This window comes from Nilaparvata lugens, chromosome 8, assembly GCF_014356525.2.
Source record: "Nilaparvata lugens isolate BPH chromosome 8, ASM1435652v1, whole genome shotgun sequence".
Classification (NCBI taxonomy): domain Eukaryota; kingdom Metazoa; phylum Arthropoda; class Insecta; order Hemiptera; family Delphacidae; genus Nilaparvata; species Nilaparvata lugens.
The window spans coordinates 9107925-9120097 of record NC_052511.1 but is presented as its reverse complement, the minus strand read 5'-3'; the positions used below and the strand labels follow the sequence as shown (position 1 = coordinate 9120097).

Here is a 12173-nt window from a genome sequence, read left to right as displayed (position 1 = left end):
AAATGTGTCCCTCCATGCAGTCTAGCTTGACGATACGCCGTTCATAAGATCTCTGGCACGGAGCTTGTGAACAGTTCCTTTATTTGGCATAATGTCAAAAAAGAAGGGCGCAAGTCCTAAATAAATCTTCGTACAATCCGGCCGTATGCCATAAATCAACGTTTTCTGAATAACCGTGCATCAACAGACCATATATTTTCAAATGCTGAAAGTGTTTCTGGAGGATGATTGAATCTCAGTACAATTTTCTTATGGTTTCCAAGTTATCACGAGCAGTATTCTCTTCTATTAATCATTGTCTCCAGCTTAGACTACTGTTACAAACTTCTGTATACAAAAAATGTGAATTATATTTCGGACATATTTCAAAACTGACTCATCTCTTTCTGAGTAGTTGTTAATGTGATACTGTGGTTGTTTCCATACTGAATAATAAGACTAGATATTTTCCAACCACAGATTCATTTTAAAAAATCGAGATATGAATGTGATATTGTGGTAGTTATTCATACTGAATAAAAACACTGGATATTGTTCAACCACAGATTTATTTAAAAATCGAGATACCGGTTTCGGTTGTTACACCATTATCAATAAAACTACAAATAGAGCGCAGTAGTATTTAAACTAACGGTCGAGCACCGACTGAATACTGCTGCTCTCTACTTGCAGTTTTAGATTACTCATCTCTTTTATTTTCAAGATGAAGTTTATTTTCCTCTACAACACTACTGAAACATAAATATAAAAAATCCAACATTTATATCAGTAATATATCAAATATAAATATTGTATAGAAAAGTTATATAACAAGCATAAATATGAAAATTCCAACATTTCTATCAGTGATAAACTATGAATGATTTTATAGGTGTGAGCAGAGGAAACTTATGCATTGCTTATACATTGTTTAAGAGGAAACTCAAGAATATTTATTCTATGCTGTATTAGTATATCGATCACGTAACAAAAAGCTACATCTGAATGGTTGTCTTGAGCTGCGTACAGATATACGCGCCTCCAACCCACCCGCGCACGCTCCGCCCTCGTTCCGCAATCGCTCCGCCCCCACTCATCACTCGCACCGATCATGAACGTTATGGGAGATGTTAGCTCTTCTCGCGTACCACTCTTGCTCCCCGGTCGATCATCAATCGATCTGCTCGAGTGATGTTCGGTTGCGGAGCAGAGCGACAGTCTCTACGCACCTTTAGAAGAACTGTAAGTTGTATGATTGTTGTGTAATAAACTCATTACTGTGATAAACTCATTACGAAACTCTAACTTAAAAATATACGGCTCATTATTGAAACGTTTCTGTAATCTCCATAAAGACTGTAACAAAGGTTGTTTTCACATTGTCATTGCACCATTTCTGTGGAAACTCAGCACAATTCTAAATTTTTATGTTTTAAAATTAGGTTTTTAAGTCGAAATTAGTCTGAATTCTGATGGAAACGTGAAATACTCAACTTGAATCATCGAAATGGACCTACCTATCAAAACTCATTGATCTTCTTGCAAAATCATAATAATAGCTCTATTATTTTCTGAATTCGAGCGTATTCTGGGGAGTTTCATAAAATCGAATTATGTTGGATTTTTTCTGAGATGAACTGCATGATTTGGAAACATGGAGCGGTGGTGGAGGGATTAGAGGAGAATATAGATTAATACTTTCCGATTCTGGTAGAAGGTGATTGAAAAACATTGTTTTGTATTTCAACCACTTATACAAGCATTTTTCAGGCAGCACTACTCTGATTGTCGAAAGGTGAATTATATATAATAAAGAATAACGTTGCGCTTTGAATTTTGCTCTTTCTGCAGGAAATCTCTGTGTGAGTTATGGCCGAGAGATGGAAAAAGAAATGAGGGATGGATTGAGTGTGGGGGAGGAGAGTAGTGAAAATCTCTGGAGGTTAGGCAAAGCAAGGCCTGTGACCCGCTGCACCGCCTCTAGGGGTTGATGGCGTTCGGGGAGCAAGAAGAAAAGCGCGAGAGAGAAAACGGAAGGAAAAGCGGGGATGGAATGAAGAAAAAGCGGAAAAGATGGATGAGGCCTGGGACCCCCCGCGAACATCAAATCCCCTCAAAAGAAAGATTAAACGTGGGTTTCTCCAAGGGTTTCAAAGCAAGCCCCGGCCCGGGTAAAACACTCTGATCACGTCTTTTTGTAATGAGTTAACCATCGTGCGGAGATCCCGTCGTCTGCTATTGCTGCACTAGACTACTAACTCGTGTTCGGAAAAATATTATCGATGATTGAGTTCAGTTGAAACAGCTCACCAAAGTGCCACGTCGTTATTGTGATGCGTTCTGAATTGGCCACGAAAGTTTGTTGCCAATCGCTTTCTAATACCTGTACTTTTATAGGAGGATAACTATAATTATCTCCTTGATCACAGTATAACAGTTGTGGTCTCAACAACCTTGATGGTACCGCAGTTTACTCACTGCAGGTAGAAACAGAATTTCTGCTAATCATTCCCAAATGACATGGTGCGTTAAGCGCCACGCACACACACATTACAAACATCGATTTTTGTTCGTACGATATTTTGCCGTCCTTATGAATTCTATCAGATTAAACGGAACTTGACAAACATCATCTTTTTGAAATCATCCGTCTAATCTAATAGAGTTTGTAAGAATGGCAAAATACCGTACGAACAAAAATCGATGTGTGTGTGTGTGGTGTGTGTGTGGTGTGTGTGTGTGTGTGGTGTGTGTGTTGTGTGTGTGTGTGTGTGTGTGTGTTGTGTGTGTGTGTGTGTGTGTGTGTGTGTTGTGTGTGTGTGTGTGGTGTGTGTGTGTGTGTGAGGGGCTTTATTCATTGATTTCGAGTGGGCATACTCATACGATTAGTCATAATTTATACTGTAGGACCCTCTTGGAATATTATGGTTCAATGATATACTATAGAATACACTGAATCACATATAAACAATGACTTTCATTGTTTCTAATTCCAATTGTTTTCTCGATTGTTACATTATTTGGGAAAATCATATCCTCATTGATAAATTCAAATCGGAATGTCCATTACTCACTTATTACCAATTAAAACCCTTGATATATCTTGGAATATGACATTTATTGAATGTATTGTCAATTATACCAGTGGATCTCAATCTTTTCACTTCGCGCCCCCCTGCATAATTCAGCTGTAAGCCGGGGCCCCCTACATGTATAAGCGTATAACAACAAATTCTATACAAACAATTATAATTTATTTTAATTTATAATTTGTAGTTTTTACTTTTTTTTCTCATAGCAATTAACAATAAAAGAGCTTCAGTGTGAAGGATGAGCTTGTTTTTTTCGCACAGAGATTGTTGTAAATAGGTGTCAGCTCTGATTACGCTACTCTAAGTTCCTGGGTCACATCCAGTCTTGATGTAAATTTACTTCTAGATGAGAAAACCCAGTTTCACACGAATAAGTTGTCGCAAATGGAGTCAATATTTTCAATGCCTTTTCACTCAAAAATGGGTGTTCCTTGTGCACACCAATCCAGAAGGATGTGAGAGAATATTCTTCAAACTCCATTTTAAGCGCATAGTCAACTTGGTGATCAATTAGGTTTCCTTTTTCTATAATGTTGAGGGAGCACTCATTGATTGAGAATTTGAATGGGTTTTGAATCCATGCCAAACCATTCAAGTTCTCATTAAAATATTTTCAAGTGGAATTTTGAAAGAAGAAAGATTGCTTATAGTAATTATTTTAGAAGTAAATTTAAATAATTTTCCAACCAAGCTTTGCGCCCCCCCCCCTGAGCATTCATCGCGCTCCCCTTGGGGGTCGCGCCCCACACTTTGAGAACCACTGAATTATACTATATTCCCGATAGATAGATCTATCTATCTATCTATCTATATTTCCGTTGCATCACATTCAGTTATGAAGACGTTACTCAACAAATTTTGAAATGATTTTTCAATGACTGACACTATAAGACCAAAATATGTCAGTGATTGAATATTTTATATATTTCACAATTAATATAGTCTGCAAGTCATTTTTGTGTCAGAGCTTGTAGGAACCAAACATGGTTTAACAGTAACTTACAGCTGATGATGTGTGAGCACACAAGAAAGCATGCTCCTGTAAAATATTAATTTTTATTTAATTAAAGTAGATTTTTGACAACGTTTTAAGTCTATTCAATTATGGTTTAACAGTTTCCTTTGATTTCAAAGATCCTGAGGATTTAGTGATTATAATGATTCTTTTTTACTTGATTACTATTATTTATCAACTTCTATTGTATGAATTTATTAGTTTTATATTGTGAATGGAGTTTTCAATCATCTGCCTCAATCTGAGTATTTAATACCTCAATCCTGTCGAATGTACTAAATAGGAATACTAAACTACATGAAATACTCATTCCAATTTCACAATAAAAATATCAACTCACTTTTCAAGACAGGGTGCGTTTCAGGGTGCTAGGTCTCATACCCTACCTTTTCCTAAGGTGAAAACTATAACCTTCCCTTTGTACCTTGAAGGAAACCTTTATACCTAACCTCTCTTTATTCCTCAAGTACCTATATCATTATTTCACTTTATTAATTTTCTGTTTTTTTTCTCTTAAGTTAAATATTCATATTAATTAAAACTTTCACAATATTTCCATTTATAAATCAATCCTTGGTTCAATTAATGAAATTAACGTTTTGGTAGAGAGTTTGTGGGAAGGATATTTTTGATATTCTTTCCGAAGAATGGACATTGATATGTCCAAAGCTCCATTGGCTCCGCCAATTTATGTAGATGCATAACAATATAATTATCTATAGTTATTACAAATTGCTTTTTTCATATCATATACAGTTCAATAATTATTTTCTCAGTCTATATTATGTAAATTCATCTATAATTTTGCTTTATTGTAAGCTATTGTATATAAGTGTATAAGCCAGTATATATTGTAATCTACATAAATAAAGTACTCAATCAATCAATCAAACTATACCTTTTCCTTGCCTGCTAAAAATGGGGCACATCTAGACTTGAAATGTAAATTGGAATCACTATTGTAAAGGAAGATAAGTGATCACCAATAGTTGATGTTATAATGAAAGCCTCTAAAGGAATAGAAAAATTTATTTGAAAACAATTCACTTTGTATCATTTCAGTGTCTAGTAACACTGCTACACAACTATGATATTTCTATAAACTGATAACATTTCTATGGTATGATAGAGTTGAAGGTAAAAAGAATCAAGAATTTATTTGTCACAATATTACAAAATACATGGCAATAGTCAGATTCCACAAAAATAATTTTGTGAAACACCATGATTGTGGAAATTAATTATCTTCTATCAGTCATCTATCTATACAAAGGCAATGATTTAGTACATACAAAGCTTGTTGAGTTTATAGTTATAATTTGTGGTTATGTTACTTGATTATATTCAATGATACAAAGTGCACAGTTCCTTCAAAATGCAATGATGTTGCACATTGGATGCACTTCTCCCCTGGTACAAAGTGCATCAATGCATTAGGTGCCATCACAATTTCCAGTCCGAGTGTTTGTTTTGAACTTGGGAATAAATTTAGCTTTCTTGTGAGTGTATAGAAAACATTCTAAGCTGAATTGCCATCAGATATGCATGATGTGACCGAGAAGCAAGTTGGGACTTCGTTATCTGTCACATCATTACTCAAAGTCGGTTGCCTACGCTTCACTTCGGTTATTAGTCCGGCAGCCCATTTTTCACATGTCATGCCGTACAGACATACTGTATAAGTCCGCTAAACACGTTCACACAAGCCTTATGCAAAAGAATCCAAACAAGGTCCACAAACACAATCTGTAAAATATTCCACTAGCCTGACTCATGGTCGAAGGAGTTCTTCAGTTAAACCGTTTAACTGAGTTGAAATTGAATAAAAACACAAATATGTTGTCAAATTCTACACTGTTTTATTCAGTACACGACCAAGGTTTCGTGACCCCACACCGGTCACATTTTCAAGTTGACTGAAATTTTCAGTCAGTCGTGACTGTTGTTTTTTGGACTCAGGGGACCTTGAAACGTATAGAAATTTAGAAATTGGGGTACCTTAATTTTTTTCGGAAAGCAATACTTTCCTTACTTATCCTTACTTAGGGCATGGAAAGTAATAATAGGGCAAGGAAAGTAATAAGTTTTTCTTGGAGAATTTTTCATCTCGTGAGATCAGTCGAGTGACCGGTGTGGTCACGAAACCTTGGTCGTGTACTAAATAAAACAGTGTAGAATTTGACAACATATTTGTGTTTTTATTCAATTATGGAACGGTTCTACAATATTGACAATGACTCAGTTGAGTTGAAATTGTTGAATTAACTGCAGCAGTTTTTCAGTTCTTTTAACTGTATAAGTCTGCTAAACACGTTCACACAATCCTTTTGCGAAATTATCCAAACACAATCTGTAAAATATTCCACTAGCCTGAGTCATGGTCGAAGGAGTTTTTCAGTTAAACAGTTTAACTGAGTTGAAATTGTTGAATCAACTGCAGCAGTTTTTCAGTTATTTCAACTGGATAAGTCTGCTAAACACGTTCACACAATCCTTATGCAAAATAATCAAAACACAATCTGTAAAATATTCCACTAGCCTGAGTCATGGTCGAAGGAGTTTTTCAGTTAAACAGTTTAACTGAGTTGAAATTGTTGAATTAACTGCAGCAGTTTTTCAGTTCTTTTAACTGTATAAGTCTGCTAAACACGTCCTTATGCAAAATAATCCAAACACAATCTGTAAAATATTCCACTAGCCAGACTCATGGTCGAAGAAATTTTCCAGTTAAACAGTTTAACTGAGTTAAATCTGTTAAGTTAACAGCAGCAGTTCTTTTAAAATTTTAGTTAATTCTTACTAGTAGTAGCCTAAATTCCAATTTGAGTTGAAGATACACTGAATGTCATGTGGAATAAACAAGTTATAAGGTGAACAATATGAAATGCCTCCTAAAACTAAATGATTCTGTAGAAGCCTTTCTGAACCAAGTATTCAGTAATCAATTCAGATGAAGAATAAACTTATCAGAATCAATCTAGAAATTAAATAAAAACACACTTAATGTTGTCAAATTCTACACAGTTTTATTTCGTACAGGACCATGGTTCCATGACCACACAGGTCACATTTTCAAGCTGACTAAAGCTGAAAGGTTAAGGTAAACATTGAATATGAATTGGTATACCAATTAATACCAGCTTGAGAATGTGACCTGTGTGGTTACGGAACCATGGTCGTGTACCGAATAAACTGTGTAGAATTTGACTACATTATGTGTGTTTTTATTTAATGATGACCCGGTTCTACAATATTGACAGTCAATCTAGAAACTTTTAACTTTATTTTACCCTAAAAAAGTGGTGCAGGATATTTTCATATTAACGGTTTGAAATAACGTGATTCTCAAGGGCTGCTTGATTTGTTATTGAAAAATAGTTTCATAGTACCCTTTTGTTTTTTTCATTTAAAACACAATAACAAATTGTTTTGGTATATTCAATCCATTTTCAAGTCTTACTTTAAATTTGAAAAAATTAGAAATTTTAAGAAACTAGTTGTTGTTACTGTGTCTTCTTAAGATTTTTATTAAAAAATTTAGTTAAAGAAAAAACCAAGTCTTTGTCAATATTTTTTTAATATCCAGTTGTTATTGTATTTTATATAAATGCTATTGAATTAGTACCGAAAATAATTAAATTTTACTTTAACTAATGGATTGAAGTTTATACTGAATCATAATTATTCATAATAACTCTCATCTTACTCTATCAACTGTGGTTTTAAAGACAAGATAATATCGTCGAAAAGTGTTCAATAATTTAGTTATGTTTGTTCTTGTATTTGAATGAATGTGCAAAATAAAATAAATACTGGGAATTACCCAAAGTCGACTTACAGTAGAACAAGATAGATTTTCATGAAAATGAAAGAATAAATAAAACAATGTTTCTCATGATTTTATTTTTCTTTTTAATCCAAAAACCAATCGTAGTTTGATTATATTTTATATTTTACTGTCTAGTATGGTTGGTCAGGAAAATAATACATTCCAGAAATACTTACACTTTCTATATTTTCATCAACAATAAAAGAAGTTATCTCCATACAAAAAAGTTTCTCAGAATTAAAAAAGTAGCCTAATGGAATTCTCGTTCATGATTATACAAATTCTTCAAGTGATACAATAGATGTGTGCTCCTTTTTTATGTTCCTCATGAATCCCATATCTAGTTGGAGACCACTGATGATTAGAAAGGGTGCCGAATGCCTCAACACGCCGACAACCATTGAATAAACACCGTCACGCAGAATAACAGCTGAAAAATGCAGAACCGGAAAACAAAGCAAAAAACAAATGATTTGATTCTTCATCCGGCGATTTTTGATTTTCGTTATTTATCAAAGTAATGTCTGCAGGGACGTTTTTCGATTCGGTCGGGATTCCCCTCTGGCTCAGCCCCTTCTCCCCCCACTACCCTACACTTCCTTCCCCTCCCGACCTGACCGTCATGTCCGGTGAGGCTTGGGGTGGTTGTCGCTCTCCTAGGGGTTGTTACTCAAGGGCTGCGAGGTAGAGGGTAGATGGTAGATGGTAGAGGGTGGTTTGTGGCCAGTCTCGCTTTGTCAACGTCCTGTCCACCCTTGTCTATCCATCATCCATCAGGCTGCTGTCAGTTGTCGGTGAGTGTGCGTGTGTGCGAATGCCAGAGTGTGGTCACCAGTCTTCGGTTGGGGGTGGTTGCAGGAATTTCATTCTGAAAATAATAGAAAAAAGTTTGGTGAACTGGAATCAAAATATGGAGGATCGAATCGAAAGATCTATGCAATAGAAATCAGAACTCACTATTTTGGTTGCTGGAATTTCATTCTGGAAAAGAAAAAAAAACATTATGTGACACAGGAATCACAATCAGAAGTATCGAATAAAACATCTATGCAAAAGAGATTGAAAATCCCTATTTTGAGCTTCCCACAATTTAGAACTTCTAACTATATGCCTTGTACAAAAATATAACAATGATACTAGGTCTATTAAAATTCAAGGGGCCCTATAGAATCATAGTAGGCTACTTTTTTAGAGAAGAGAAAATAATTGGTAGAACCTCAGATCTGTGGCATATACAATATTTGTAATATACATCCACCTCAATATAAAGAGTTTATTAGATAATTGCTTGGTAACGTGGATACGGATTGTGATTTCAGAAAGATTCAAGGTGGAATCAGTATCCGAGTCCGTCACCGATTCAGTGCAAGTACTCTTCACATAAGTTCTGGGACTATTCTCACTCTGCCCGACCAAACGGGAATGAATACGTCCATTGGAAGTCATGAGTTGAATATTTTTATTAAACTGGACATGGAATCTGATACAGGTATCTGGGATTCTAGCTTTATTCGGGGATGACATTTGAAGAATAATGACATAGTGCACTCAAATTCCTTGTTTATAAACGGTAAAAAAGTAAATTCGTATGGCTTTTGTTGGTGGGGAGTCCCTTGCGGTAAGGTCCCACCGCCTGAATATATAATTTAAGCCGTAAATAGGCCTTACGACTATCATACTTCAGCCGAGACGGACAGTTTAACGTACCCATCCGATAACATGGGAGTGATCTGGTTAAAAAACTTTTGGTAATGAGAGGGTTTGAACCCGGGATCTCTATGCTGCTACGCGAGTACTCTATCCTCTAGACCACGGTAGGTTTGTTTGATGACAAGAGGATTGATTGTAAGAGTTTTTAATAATGACATCAATTCTTGTCTAAAATAGCTGTTAACTGCCCTTCAAAAATTATTACATCCAAAAATAATACTTGAAATAGAATTACTCTGACCAAAGGTCGATAGGATTAATTGATGGATTTATTCTTTGATTCATGATATATATCAAGTGAAGTCATGAGTTATCTTGTCTATTTTGATTGAAACCTAATTACAACTTATATCCTTTATTGTTAACCTACTCTATAACATGGTTCGCCATGGTGGAGTAGGTCAATTTCCACACAGAAAAAACTAAACAAGTAGAAGACACATTATAACTAACTTTTGTATGTAATTGTAATTTTTCTTATATTTTGTGTAATTGATGTTGTAGTTTTAGCTGTTTTCTTTGGGAAATAAACATTTATTTATTATTATTCATTATTCATCTGTTATTGTTCTATTTTGTGTATTTTTCGTTCAATAAATGTATCAAAAGTTATGTAACTGTTAGTGAAATGATATATTTAATTGTTAGTGAAAAAATAGTGTACGGATGAGGGCTAGGGTGAAACATGATGTTTGTACATTTTTTAGTAATACAGACACTTTTTTGAAGAAAATTTCCTTCTAAATGTTTTCTACAGTAAGAATTTTTAGTATTCTTACTCCAAACACATCGACATCTCAATCACCTCAGTAATTTCGAAAGTGAATTCTACAAGAAATTTGGTGTGATCAATTTGATTGACTCTTATTAATAATGAAACTCTGCATTGTTTTTCGTAGGAACTTTGAATTTCCATAACTTTCATAACTACCAACATTGATACCTCACAATAAACGTACCGCAGTCTAGATATACACAAACATGGTCAGTATTGATATTCTTGTGAATACAATCCACCCCAGCGTTGAGGTGTTGCCATCCACTGTATTGGAACAATACACTGGATTTACTCTGAGCTTTTCAATAATACGTTCCAAGTAGCTTAACTCACAAAAACATCCCCAACCCTTCCATCCAATCACCGGAACTGAAACCGAATCGGAGCAACCCCTAGGGTCAGTAAGTAAGTCAAGTTCTCTCAACAATTTGAATAAGTTACAGCATATGAATATTTATCCTTGTCCCGTGAGGGCTTTTACACCAGGAAGCAATTTCCGCTTTAAACAAACCTTCACTCTCCACGGTGCGGATTATGATTCACATGTCGATGCTTGATATCCATCTTTCTCTCTTCCTCTCTCTCTCTTCCATTCTTTCTTTTTCAACCTTTTTCTCTCTCTCCCTATATGTCACACACTCTCCCTCTCTGTCACGATCTACCTCCTCTACACTCTTTTTCTCTCTCCCTCTACACCTCTCTATTAAACGTTATACCTTTGTCTCTCTCCCTCTACACCTCTCAATCAACCGTTTTCGCTTTGTCTCTATATCTCTCTCCCTCTCTCGTTACATATCTATCAATCTTCCCTTTTCTCACTCTTCCGTCCCTCCTTCTCTCCCACACACACGTTCTAATATGATCCCGTACATACGAAAAGTGAGAAAAGGGAAGATTGATAGATATGTAAAGAGAGAGGGAGAGAGATATAGAGACAAAGCGAAAACGGTTGATTGAGAGGTGTAGAGGGAGAGAGACAAAGGTATAACGATTAATAGAGAGGTGTAGAGGGAGAGAAAAAGAGTGTAGAGGAGGTAGATCGTGACAGAGAGGGAGAGTGTGTGACATATAGGGAGAGAGAGAAAAAGGTTGAAAAAGAAAGAATGGAAGAGAGAGAGAGGAAGAGAGAAAGATTGATTGATTGATTGATTGAGTACTTTATTTATGTAGATCACAATATATACTGGCTTATACACTTATATACAATAGCTTACAATACAGCAAAATTATAGATGAATTTACATAATATAGACTAAGAAAATAATTATTGAACTGTATATAATATGAAAACGCAATTTGTAATATAATAACTATAGATAATAATTATATTGTTATGCATCTACATAAATTGGCGGAGCTTTGGACATATCAATGTCCATTCTTCGGAAAGAATATTAAGGGAGAGAGACAAAGAGTGTAAAAGACACTTGAGGAGGAAAGAAAGTGTGTGATAAAGAGAGAGATTGAATAAGGGAGAGGAGAGAGAATGGAAGAGAGAGGAAAAGAGAGTGAGTGAATGAGAGACAGTTCTGAAGAGAGGGAAAAATTTAGAGATACATATGGAGAAAGTAAGAGAGAGAGACCTAAGAAAAGAGTAAAAGAGAGATAGAAAGGGTAAAAGAGAGAGTCTGACTGAGATAATTCAGAGAGAATAGGGTCTAGAGTGAGAGAAAAGATCAGATTATATTAGACCTCTTTATTATGTATGTTACCAAATTGACTGGCTCATACACCAATTTACATAGAATGACAGTATTGCTAATTATTTAA

At 35.2% G+C, this 12173-nt stretch overlaps 2 long non-coding RNA genes across 2 annotated transcripts in view; one reads left to right on the top strand and one right to left on the bottom strand.

Annotated features, from left to right (window-relative positions):
* The window catches only part of LOC120352618, a 77000-nt gene that overhangs the window by 27132 nt on the left and 37695 nt on the right, over nt 1-12173 (top strand). The window lies entirely within an intron of this gene.
* LOC120352617 overlaps nt 8167-12173 on the bottom strand; it is a 43422-nt gene continuing 39415 nt past the window's right edge. The window contains exon 3 of the long non-coding RNA XR_005571970.1: nt 8167-8783. This is a non-coding gene — a long non-coding RNA (uncharacterized LOC120352617). The remainder of the gene's footprint in view (nt 8784-12173) is intronic.